Genomic DNA, 12,872 nt, shown 5'->3' on the forward strand with positions numbered 1-12,872 from the left:
CCACACCCAAAACCTACTAAAGCAGAAACTCTGGAGGGTGGGACCCAGAAGTCTCTGGTTTAACAAGTCCCCCAGGTGATTCTGATACATGCTAACGTTTGACAATCTGTAAGCAATAATAAAAAAAAAGAATAAAATATTTAATTAGATAAACATTGCCTAAGGTCAGACTGTTGCAGTGGTAAAAAATTGTTAGCATGGAAACCAACTGCAGACAATAATTATCTGAGTAAAAGATGATAAAGACCTGGATCAATGCAGTGACCGTGTGGGAGCCACTGAGAGAAGCACCCCAAGGTGTGAAAGAGATTTCTGAGGCAGCGCTGAGGAGGACTTGAGACCTATTGGATATGGAGGAGAGAGAGAGAAGATTCCTAGTGCAGTTGCCAACCCAGGAAATTGAATGGAAGTTGGTGCCGTTACCTGGGTGCCATTACATGTCCACACAGAAGGTAGAGCAGTTTCTAGGGGAAATTAGTGTTCAGTGCATAAGAAAATATTTGAGGATTCTGTGGGGATTACATGGTATATTTTTGCTGGGTTAATAGATATTGGTCTGGGACTTCCCTGGTGGCACAGTGGTTAAGAATCTGCCTGCCAATGCAGGGGACACGGGTTCGATGCCTGGTCTGGGGAGACCCCATATGCCACGGACCAGCTAAGCCCGTGCGCCACAACTACTGAGCCTGCGCTCTAGAGCCCACGAGCCACAACTACTGAGCCCTTGCGCCTAGAGCCCGTGCTCCGCAACAAGAGGAGCTGCCTCAATGAGAAGCCCGCGCACCGCAACGAAGGATAGCTCCCACTCGCCGCAACTACAGAAAGCCCGCGTGCAGTAACGAAGACCCAACACAGCCAAAAATAAATAATAATAATAATAAAAAGATATTGGTCTGATTTCCTGGAGAAAATTTTGGGAGGCGAGTCCTTGATTATAGGTAAGCTCACCCAGGGAAGAAGAAGAGTGTGGAAAGAGAATTATTCATGAAACCCAAGAGGACCCCGACCGTTAAAATGTAGATGGTGGAGGAGGAGCATATAAAAGAGATAGAGAAATAATAATAATAAATCCTAACAAAATAACCAAAGTACAGAAAATCTAAATATGTGTACAAAGATGTCCCTCACAGAATTATTTAAATGAGAAAAATAAAAGCCACACAGATGTTTGATATCAAGATTAATTATAAGAAATCTAAAGGAAGATTATAGAGGCATTAGAAATGATCATTATAAACCCCATAATATAGTATAAAAATTAATGTTTATGATGTCATGAAAACAAGCAAAATTTTAAAGTACACACCATTTCATGTAAAACATGATTGCAGCGATGTAAAATTACATATAAAAGATAGTTTGGTGCATTAAAATGGTAGAAGTAAGAGAGTTAAGGTGGTGAAATTGTGGGTGACTTTATCTTTGCTCTCAGAAGTTTTTTTTAATGTTGCTACATTACAATTACTTTTAGAAGCTTACTCTGTTAAGATTCTGCATCATGAACACTACGTTGACATAAAGAGGAAAAAATAAATAAAAATTTATTACCAACTACCATTTCAAACTAAAGCATAACTTATGGTCTTGAAAGTTTGAGACTTAACTCATTATCAACTGGAGGATTTTTGCAGAAACTAATGCCTGTGTCTGGTGATGTTTATTTTGGCTGGGCAAAAATTAATTCTGTTATTTCACAAGCACTTTGTGGGTTATTACATCCAGTAGTTACATCTGACACACCTTTAAAGTCTTCTAATTTTTGTGAAATGTTCTGTTCAATCCACTCTTCTGTAGAAGCAAAGGAGCGTTCTCCAGCACCATGAGTTTCATTTTCACTTTCAGTATCAGAATCAATCACTAAGTTTTTTTGTCTTTTTGTTGGTCTCATATTCACATTGTCTGAATCAGAACTATATTCTGAAGAACTATCATCTTCTGAGACACTAGTATATATGTCGCTTGGGCAATCAGAGAAAGTATCTGCATAAAATTCACTGAAAAATTCTTCTTAACTCAAAATTTCACGATGTGTCATTTTTGAAAATTTTACTTTTATAATATACACAAGGTTGGAACAAAAACCTAACGGAGCAAAATGTGAATGATAACAACAATCATAAATTGTATAATGAACCCTTGATCAATTTTAAGCTCTAACAACTTTGCACGGTGATGTTAATTGTATCATTCTCTAAAAATGTATTGATATGTCTCCGGTCAGTGATGGGAGACAGGTAGCAAAAGATGTGTTAATACTTCTCCAGTCAGTAAGATAGCTTTAAAGAGGATGTAAGCAAGGCTTGCATTGTTTTCTGGACATTGTAGAGGGAGTCCTGAATAGTAAGGGATAGCAGGAGAGCAGTTAGGTAGGGGTAAGGCAAGAGGAATAGTATCTAATCAGTGGTCCCTTAGGAAAAAGATTGACGTCTAAGGAGTTTAATCTATGATGAAAAAACATCAGTGGAAGCCATGTTATCTGTACACCTGAAACATCAGTGGTGCAGAGAAAACACTGTCAGAAGGTCATCAAAAGTGCCATCTTTCTGAATGTTTAGCCCCCAGCAACTACAGCTTGAGTTTCCCCCTGCCTGGTTGCTTTCCCTTCCATCCCAGGTTCTTGCTTCCCCCGATTTTAGAACCTGGAAATAGTTCTAATACTAGGTTCCTTACAAAGACAGATGAAATTTGAAGTAACTGGATGACTAGAGAAAAATGCCATTGCTTCTTTCTCGGGATGAGGGTTGGCAAGATAAAAGCTGACCAAGTAGACAGGGGTGTTTCATGAAGGGCTTTTTGCTATCTCGTCCTTTTCTGAATGAATACCACTGGTTAAGGAGAATGCAAAGCTTTGGGGCACTTTAATAACTACGATTATTCTAGTAGTATGCAAAGTCCTTTGACAAAAGGGGAAAAGATGCTCTGAAAGTCTGAGAGAATGTCACTGCAATGAGTGTATCTTTCTACTGAACATACAGCATACAATTAAAAAAAAGCCACTAATACAAATTATTGGTTAGAAGGGAGTTATATGATTTTACAACTAGATTCTTAGGTAAAACTATGGCAAGATTAAATATCCTACCGAAGAGAGTCCTCAAAAACACTTTTGTGTTGTGTTCATCTTGGTAACTTCTGGAGAAGGAGAAGGAGGAGATGACTGTGTATATGGCTGCTACTGATAGGATCCAAAAGCATGTGATGCTACAAGGTTGAGTCTTAATGTACTGACATGTGCCTGGAAGATGCGATGGAAGGAAGAATTGAAGGTACCGTGAAGTCTCTAGGGAAGACAGCCCAGTTTGAGGCCAGCTTTGCCCAGTGTTCCTGGCTGTCCAAGCAATGTGATGAGGAAGGAAGAGCCTGGGTCTGGAGCCAGTAGACCTGAATCTATGTTCTGAGTCACTGCTCCACATCTCTGTGACTCTGTTCCTTCACCAACAAAATCTTCACCATCATCATGCCTGCCTTTGTAGTAAAGATGAAATGGAACATCGAGGAAAACTGCCTTTCAAACTACAAAGTATTATGCAGAAGTTTATTCACATTCTTCAGAGTTATCCACCTTTGACTTAACTTTAGTACATTATACATAGTCTCTCACCTTACTGTGTTTCTGTCTTCCCGCTCAGAATACCCATATGTTGAAACTTTGAGATATCCCAAGAAGCCCCAGAGGTCTCATATAAATTGCTAGGCAGCAGACCGAAGTCTGGGATGACCCAGAGCCCATTGATGGGGCATTGGGAAATGCAGGTTCAACAGTGTTGTTTGCAGTCACTCCACGTGAAGATGCTAACCTAAAATCCCCAAGCTTGGTCCAATGGGATGCTTGCTGAAATGTATGGTTAACAAAAGAAAGAGATTGGATTATAAATCTTTGGAAGTAAGCCTTCGGAGATAATATCTGATGCCGGAACCTCAAGGGAAAATAATTCTTTAATCGATTGAAAACCTGCCTTGCAAAAGCTTTTAAACATTTAAACACCATCATATAAATCAACTTAGAAATATCCCACCAAGGAATAAAGGAGTTCTTGCCATGTAAAATATTAATTTATCTTTTCAAGGCAGAACAAACCCTTCATTTAGAAGAACATTGGCTAGGAGGTGGTGGAGAAAGCAGAAAATATAGAATAAACTCTTTGTGTTGACCTTGGATGTCCACTTAAATGTCTCAGATCTTTGGGCTTTTTCTCGTGCTGAAAAGCGAAGGTCCTTTAGTGCTGAAACTTAGTTCCAGTGTATTTTACTTGAAGTCCTTCTCTTGTCTTTGATTACATATTCCACGGCAGTTATTCCCAACTATGTATTAGAAAATGATCTGCAATTCAGCAATTGACTTCAGCCTGTAACTTAACAGATAGGCTCCTAGAATGGCAAAGGAATGTTGGGAGGAACATTGGATTTTAAAATACAGTTGCTCTACAAAAACAACTATGAATGAATCACAGAAGAGCAGGCATCTACCACATGGCCATTCCTTCATTTGCTACAATATACATGCCTCAGGAGTAACACTGAGGCCAGCCTGGAAGACGACCAGAAAGGAAACGATATGATTAGCAAAGTTAAAATCTGATTTGCATCCAAAAATGTAGGGTATGCTCGTTTCTGTGCAAATGTAATGGAAAAAGGCTGTAGGTAAAGTGGCTAAAGCCTAAACAAAATAAACACTTAATTTTCTTTTATTGTACCCTGTGACTGTTAATAATATCACGGCACCAAGTCAGAAACATTAAGCCGAGCAGGGGAGCAATAAATGTTTCTAGACTGCGCACCACTGTTGATATTAGCAGCTAATCGCTCCAGAGTTCACACAAAATGCAGATGGGAGTACAAAGAAGATATTTGATGAAGTCAGCGGTGGCCGGAACCGTTCACAGGTGAAACCAATAACTAGAGGGCTGGCTCAGCAGGGATAGAGCCTGGGGAAGAGATCAAGAAAGGGCTTTGAAAATCATTGCTTTTTAACATGTCTGTACCTATTGACATATGGATGTTCTTAAACTCATGAGGTTCTCGGTCTTAATCTCAACTGACAGTATTGTTTGAGAATTTGCAAAACTCTTTATCATTTAATCATCATCATAACTCGCTGAGATAGCTAAGATGGCTATGGTTCTTCCCATCTTACAGGGAAAGAAATCAGAGTAGTGAGTATGGTCACATGACATAAGATTCAGGAGTAAAACTCTATGCTTGTGATTCCAGCTCTCTTGTTCTTCTGATGATCTTGCTTAAATCATTATCTATGTATATATACATATACATATATATACATATACTTATGTACTTATATATGTAAGTGTATATGTCATGTAAAATGGTATTTGGGGCTTTCATCTCTGATGGTATCTTAGACAGAAAACCCCAAACAATCTTCCCAAGAAGGAAATTAAAATGCTAGTTAAAGTGTAAAAGAAACGAATAAATAAACCTCATAATTTTAAGTGTATTGCAAAGCTGGCACAAAAGCAAGGATTCCACAGAGGCCAGAATTTAAATATCAACAGGAATTGAGGAGGCAAGTAGGCACCAAGATACTTAAGGGTGTCTGCTGATCCATTAGTTGCCACTCTGATGGCTTCACGGTGTGATGTGATCTGCAGAGAAAGCTCAGGGCCACTCAAGGTAAGACCCAAAAGGACTGTGATCTCAGAGTGGTGACAGCTGGAAATACATGCACTGCCCAGAAAAGATCAACAAGGAAACTTGTCTATGAGGGCTAACAGAACATAAATCATTTAAACATTGTTTATTTTAATATATTCATTCCCTGGAAGAATGCAACTTCAACCCAGGTCTCAAAACATTCCCACAAAAAATGTCCTGTAGAAGATGAACTCACAGTCAAAAATCACAAAACACAAAGGGAAATGTGGCATAAGTGAAAAACAGAAAATAGCAGACTCAGACCTCTAGAGACGTTGATATTGGATGTATATTAGGCACATAATATAAAATCTTTATGTTTCATGTTGTGCTTGAGATGGCTAGCTATCCATGAAACTGATTTTCACCTGTTCCACAGTAACACAAGTATATGGCATGTGACTGCCTAGTTTGACTACATTCCCCACTTCCCTTTGCAATCAGATGTGCAATAAAGTAATTAGCTTTTTCCAAATAGAATGTGTGTGGAAGTGATTGTATCACTGCCCCCTCTTGCCCCTTCACACTTGGCTGGAGCCCAGATGAGCCAAAACCCAGCTTGCACTGTGCACATGTTGACAGTGCCCTAGGAGGTGGAGGAACAATGGATTACATGGGACCTGGGTCTCTGAATTGACACAGAATGACCTGGGTCATTCACACTGAGACCAGGTGAAAGAGATACAAGCCTCTGAGTTCTTTAAGTCTCTGTATTGTATTGTTGAAGTTTTACCCTTAATAATACGTATCTGCTAAAAAAGATAATGGAGAAGCTTGAACATATAAGCAAAACCAAAACCACCAAATCAGTCAATAAATAAAAACATTAAGGAGGGAGATTTGAAAAAGAATGAAGTTATTTCAGAAAAAAAAATTCAATTTAGGCAACTCATGAAATACAAAAAAAATGATACATAAGTGGGAAAAATTATTCATATTTGCAAGATAAATAGTGTTTACATTCAGAGGTTCTTCCTCCAATGAAGATTGCTAAAGACCAGGGTGCCTTCTCTTGCAGCTCTCCGTTCACTGGCCCCATCCCATCTCCATTTGAATGCTTTGTGTTGCTTGTGCAGAAAGAACATCATTTAGATTTTCTTTTCTTTTTCTTTTAAACGTCTTTATTAGAGCATAATTGCTTTACAATGGTGTGTCAGTTTCTGCATTATAACAGTGAATCAGTTATACGTATACATATGTCCCCATATCCCTTCCCTCTTGCATCTCCCTCCCTCCCACCCTCCCTCTCCCACCCCTCTAGGTGGTCACAAAGCACTGAGCTGATCTCTCTGTGCTATGCGGCTGCTTCCCACTAGCTATCTGTTTTACGTTTGGTAGTGTATATATGTCCATGCCACTCTCTCACTTTGTCCCAGCTTACCCTTCCCCCTCCCTGTATCCTCAAGTCCATTCTCTAGTAGATCTGCATCTTTATTGCCGTCTTGCCCCTAGGATCCTCTGACCATTTTCGTTTGTTTTTTCTTTAGGTTCCATATATATGCGTTAGCATACGGTATTTCTTTTTCCGTTTCTGACTTACTTCACTCTGTATGACAGTCTCTAGGTCCATCTACCTCACTACAAATAACTCAGTTTTGTTCCTTTTTATGGCTGAGTAATATTCCATTGTATATATGCACCACATCTTCTTTATCCATTCATCTGTCGATGGACACTTAGGTTGCTTCCATGTCCTGGCTATTGTAAATAGAGCTGCAATGAACATTTCGGTACATGACTCTTTTTGAATTATGGATTTCTCTGGGTATACGCCCAGTAGTGGGATTGCTGGATTGTATGGTAGTTTTATTTCTAGGTTTTTAAGGAACCTCCATACTCTTCTCAATAGTGGCTGTATCAACTTACATTCCCACCAACAGTGCAAGAGGGTTCCCTTTTCTCCACACCCTCTCCAGCATTTATTGTTTGTATATTTTTTGATGATGGCCATTCTGACCAGTTTGAGATGATATCTCATTGTAGTTTTGATTTGCATTTCTCTAATGATTAATGATGTTGAGCATTGTTTCATGTGTTTGTTGGCAATCTGTATATCTTCTTTGGAGAAATGTCCATTTAGGTCTTCTGCCCATTTTTGGATTGGGTTGTTGGTTTTTTTGATATTAGAGCTTCATGAGTTGCTTATATGTTTTGGAGATTAATCCTTTGTCAGTTGCTTCATTTGCAAATATTTTCTCCCATTCTGAGGGTTGTCTTTTTGTCTTCTTTATGGTTTCCTTTGCTGTGCAAAAGCTTTTAAGTTTCTTTAGGTCCCATTTGTTTATTTTTGTTTTTACTTCCATTTCTCTAGGAGGTGGGTCAAAAAGGATCTTGCTGTGATTTATGTCATAGCGTGTTCTGCCTATGTTTTCCTGTAAGAGTTTGATGGTGTCTGGCCTTACATTTAGGTCCTTAATCCCTTTTGAGTTTATTTTTGTGTATGGTGTTAGGGAGTGTTCTAATTTCATTCTTTTACATGTAGCTGACCAGTTTTCCCAGCACCACTTATTGAAGAGGCTGTCTTTTCTCCACTGTATATTCTTGCCTCCTTTATCAAAGATAAGGTGACAATATGTGCGTGGGTTTATCTCTGGGCTTTCTATCCTGTTCCATTGATCTATATTTCTGTTTTTGTGTCAATACCATACTGTCTTGATTACTGTAGCTTTGTAGTATAGTCTGAAGTCAAGGAGCCTGATACCTCCAGCTCCGTTTTTCTTTCTCAAGATTGCTTTGGCTATTCGGGGTCTTTTGTGTTTCCATGAAAATTGTGAAATTTTTTGTTCTAGTTCTGTGAAAAATGCCAGTGGTAGTGTGATAGGGATTGCATTGAATCTGTAGATTGCTTTGGGTAGTAGAGTCATTTTCACAATGTTGATTCTTCCAATCCAAGAACATGGTATATCTCTCCATCTATTTGTATCATCTTTAATTTCTTTAATCAGTGTCTTATAATTTTCTGCACAGAGGTCTTTTGTCTCCTTAGGTAGGTTTACTCCTAGATATTTTATTCTTTTTGTTGCAATGGTAAATGGGAGTGTTTCCTTAATTTCACTTTCAGATTTTTTATCATTAGTTTATAGGAATGCAAGAGATTTCTGTGCATTAATTTTGTATACTGCTACTTTACCAAATTCATTGATTAGCTCTAGTAGTTTTCTGGTAGCATCTATAGGATGCTCTATGTATAGTATCATGTTATCTGCAAACAGTGACAGCTTTGCTTCTTCTTTTCCAATTTGGATTTCTTTTTCTTCTCGGATTGCTGTCGCTAAAACTTCCAAAACTATGGTGAATAACAGTGGTGCGAGTAGGCAACCTTGTCTTGTTCCTGATCTTAGTGGAAATGCTTTCAGTTTTTCACGATTGAGGACGATGTTGGCTGTGGGTTTGTCATATATGGCCTTTATTATGTTGCAGAAAGTTCCTCTATGCCTACTTTCTGGAGGCTTTTGATCATAAATGGGTGTTGAATTTTGTCGAAAGCTTTCTCTGCATCTACTGAGATGACCATATGGTTTTTCTCCTTCAGTTTGTTATTATGATGTATCACGTTGATTGATTTGCATATATTGAAAAATCCGTGCATTCCTGGGATAAACCCCACTTGATCATAGTGTATGATCCTTTTAATGTGTTGTTGGATTCTGTTTTGCTAGTATTTTGCTGAGGATTTTTGCATCTATATTCATCAGTGCTATTGGCCTATAGTTTTCTTTCCTTGTGACATCTTTGTCTGGTTTCGGTATGAGAGTGATGGTGGCCTTGTAGAAAGAGCTTGGGAGTGTTCCTCCCTCTGCTATATTTTGCAAGAGTTTGAGAAGGATAGGTGTTAGCTCTTCTCTAAATGTTTGTTAGAATTCACCTGTGAAGCCATCTGGTCCTGGGCTTTTGTTTGTTGGAAGATTTTAAATCACAGTCTCAATTTCAGTGCTTGTGATTGGTCTGTTCATATTTTCTATTTCTTCCTGGTTCAGTCCTGGAAGGTTGTGCATTTCTAAGAATTTGTCCATTTCTTCCAGGTTGTCTGTTTTATTGGCATATAGTTGCTTCTAGTAATCGCTCATGATCCTTCGTATTTCTGCAGTGTCAGTTGTTACCTCTCCTCTTTCATTTCTAATTCTATTGATTTGAGTCTTCTCCCTCTTTTTCTTGATATGTCTGGCTAATGGTTTACCAATTTTATCTTCTCAAAGAATCAGCTTTTAGTTTTATTGATCTTTGCTATCATGTCCTTCATTTCTTTTTGGTTTATTTCGTACCTGATCTTTATGATTTCTTTTCTTCTCCTAACTTTGGGGTTTTTTTGTTCTTCTTTCTCTAATTGCTTTAGGTGTAAGGTTAGGTTGTTTTTTTGAGATGTTTCTTGTTTCTTAAGGTAGGCTTGTATAGCTATAAACTTCCCTCTTAGAACTGCTTTTGCTGCATTCCATAGGTTTTGGGTTGTCGTGTCTCCATTGTAATTTGTTTCTAGGTATTTTTTGATTTCCTCTTTGATTTCTTCAGTGATCTCTTGGTTATTAAGTAGTGTGTTGTTTACCTTCCATGTGTTTGTATTTCTTACAGATTTTTTCCTGTAATTGATATCTAGTCTCATAGCGTTGTGGTTGGAAAAGGTACTTGATATGATTTCAATTTTCGTAAATTTACCAAGGCTTGATTTGTGACCCAAGATATGATCTATCCTGGAGAATGTTCCATGAGTACTTGAGAGGAATGTGTATTCTGTTGTTTTTGGATGGAATGTCCTATAAATATCAATTAAGTCCATCTGGTTTAATGTATCATTTAAAGCTTGTGTTTCCTTATTTATTTTCATTTTGGATGATCTGTCCATTGGTGAAAGTGGGGTGTTAAAGTCCCCTACTATGATTGTGTTACTGTTGATTTCCCCTTTTATGGCTGTTAGTATCTGTCTTACGTATTGAGGTGCTCCTATGTTTGGTGCATAAATATTTACAGTTGTTATATATTCTTCTTGGATTGATCCCTTGATCAATATGTAGTGTCCTTCTTTGTCTCTTGTAATACTCTTTATTTAAAGCCAATTTTTCTGATATGAGAATTGCTACTCCAGCTTTCTTTTGATTTCTATTTGGATGGAATATCTTTTTCCATCCCCTCACTTTCAGTCTGTATGTGTCCCTAGGTCTGAAGTGGGTCTCTTGTAGACAGCATATATATGGGTCTTGTTTTTGTATCAATTCAGCCAGTCTATGTCTTTTTGTTGGAGCATGTAATCCATTTACATTTAAGGTAATTATCGATATGTATGTTCCTATTACCATTTTCTTAATTGTTTTGGTTTTATTATTGAAGTCCTTTTCCTTCTCTTGTATTTTCTGCATAGAGAATTTCCTTTAGCATTTGTTGTAAAGCTGGTTTGGTGGTGCTGAATTCTCTTAGCTTTTGCTTGTCTGTAAAGGTTTTAATTTCTGTGTCAAATCTGAATGAGATCCTTGCTGGATAGAGTAATCTTGGTTGTAGGTTTTTCTCCTTCATCACTTTAAATATGTCCTGCCACTCCCTTCTGGCTTGCAGAATTTCTGCTGAAAGATCAGCTGTTAACCTTATGGGGATTCCCTTGTATGTTACTTGTTGTTTTTCCCGGCTGCTTTTAATATTTTTTCTTTGTATTTAATTTTTGATAGTTTGATTAATGTGTTTCTCCTTGGATTTATCCTGTATGGGACTCTCTGTGCTTCCTGGACGTGATTATTTCCTTTCCCATATTAGAGAAGTTTTCAACTATAATCTCTTCAAATATTTTCTCAGTCCCTTTCTTTTTCTCTTCTTCTTCTGGGACCCCTATAATTCAAATGTTGGTGCATTTAGTGTTGCTTCAGAGGTCTCTGAGACTGTCCCCAGTAATTTTCATTCTTTTTCTTTATTCTGCTCTGCAGTAGTTATTTCCACTATTTTATCTTCCAGATCACTTATCCGTTCTTCTGCCTCAGTTCTTCTGCTATTGATCCCTTCTAGAGAATTCTTTTATTTCATTTATTGTGTTGTTCATCTCTGTTTGTTTGCTCTTTAGTTCTTCTAGGTCCTTGTTAAACGTTTCTTGTATTTTCTCCATTCCATTTCTAAGATTTTGGATCACCTTTACTATCATTATTCTGAATCCTTTTTCAGGTAGACTGCCTATTTCCTCTTCATTTGTTAGGTCTGGTGGGTTTTTACCTTGCTCCTTCATCTGCTGTGTGTTTCTCTGTCTTCCCATTTGCTTAACTTACTGTGTTTGGGGTTTTCTTTTTGCAGGCTGCAGGTTCGTAGTTTCCGTTGTTTTTGGTGTGTGTCCCCAGTGGCTAAGGTTGGTTCAGTGGGTTGTGAAGGCTTCCTTGTGGAGGGGACTAGTGCCTGTGTTCTGGTGGATGAGTTTGGATCTTGTCTTTCTGGTGGGCAGGTCCACGTCTGGTGGTGTGTTTTGGGGTGCCTGTGGCCTTATTATGATTTTAGGCAGCCTCTCTGCTAGTGGGTGGGGTTTTGTTCCTACCTTGCTAGTTGTTTGGCATAGTGTGTCCTGTACTGTAGCTTGCTGGTTGTTGAGTGAAGCTGGGTCTTGGTGTTGAGATGGAGCTCTCTGTGAGATTTTCGCCATTTGATATTACGTAGAGCTGGGAGGTCTCTTGTGGACCAGTGTCCTGAAGTTGGCTCTCCCACCTCAGTGGCACAGCCCTGACGCCTGGCTGGAGCACCAAGAGCCTGTCCTCCACATGGCTCAGAATAAAAGGGAAAATAAAAAGAAAGAAAGAGAAGAAGGTAAAATAAAATAAAATAAAGTAAAATAAAATAAAAAATAATTATTAAGAAAAAAATATTTTTAAGTAATAAAAACAAAAGAACAGACAGAACGCTAGGACAAGTGGTAAAAGCAAAGCTATACAGACAAAATGACACACAGAAGCATACACATACACACTCACAAAAAGAGAAAAAGGGAAAAATATATATATACCTTTGCTCCCAAAGTCTACCTCCTCAATTTGGGATGATTCGTTGTCTATTCATGTATTCCACAGGTGCAGGTACATCAAGTTGATTGTGGAAATTTAATCCACTGCTCCTGAGGCTGCAGGGACAGATTTCCCTTTCTCTTCTTTGTTCGCACAGCTCCCAGGGTTCAGCTTTGGATTTGGCCCCGCCTCTCCGTGTAGGTCGCCTGAGGGCGTCTGTTCTTCGTGCAGACAGAACACGGTTAAAGGAGCAGCTGATTTGGG

The 12,872-nt window shown here is 38.5% G+C and overlaps 1 protein-coding gene across 6 annotated transcripts in view; it reads left to right on the top strand.

Moving 5' to 3' along the window:
• Window positions 1–12,872, top strand: part of NCKAP5 (NCK associated protein 5) — a 1,056,356-nt gene that overhangs the window by 193,621 nt on the left and 849,863 nt on the right. The window lies entirely within an intron of this gene.

Source organism: Pseudorca crassidens, chromosome 6 (genome assembly GCF_039906515.1).
Source record: "Pseudorca crassidens isolate mPseCra1 chromosome 6, mPseCra1.hap1, whole genome shotgun sequence".
In the NCBI taxonomy this organism is placed as follows: domain Eukaryota; kingdom Metazoa; phylum Chordata; class Mammalia; order Artiodactyla; family Delphinidae; genus Pseudorca; species Pseudorca crassidens.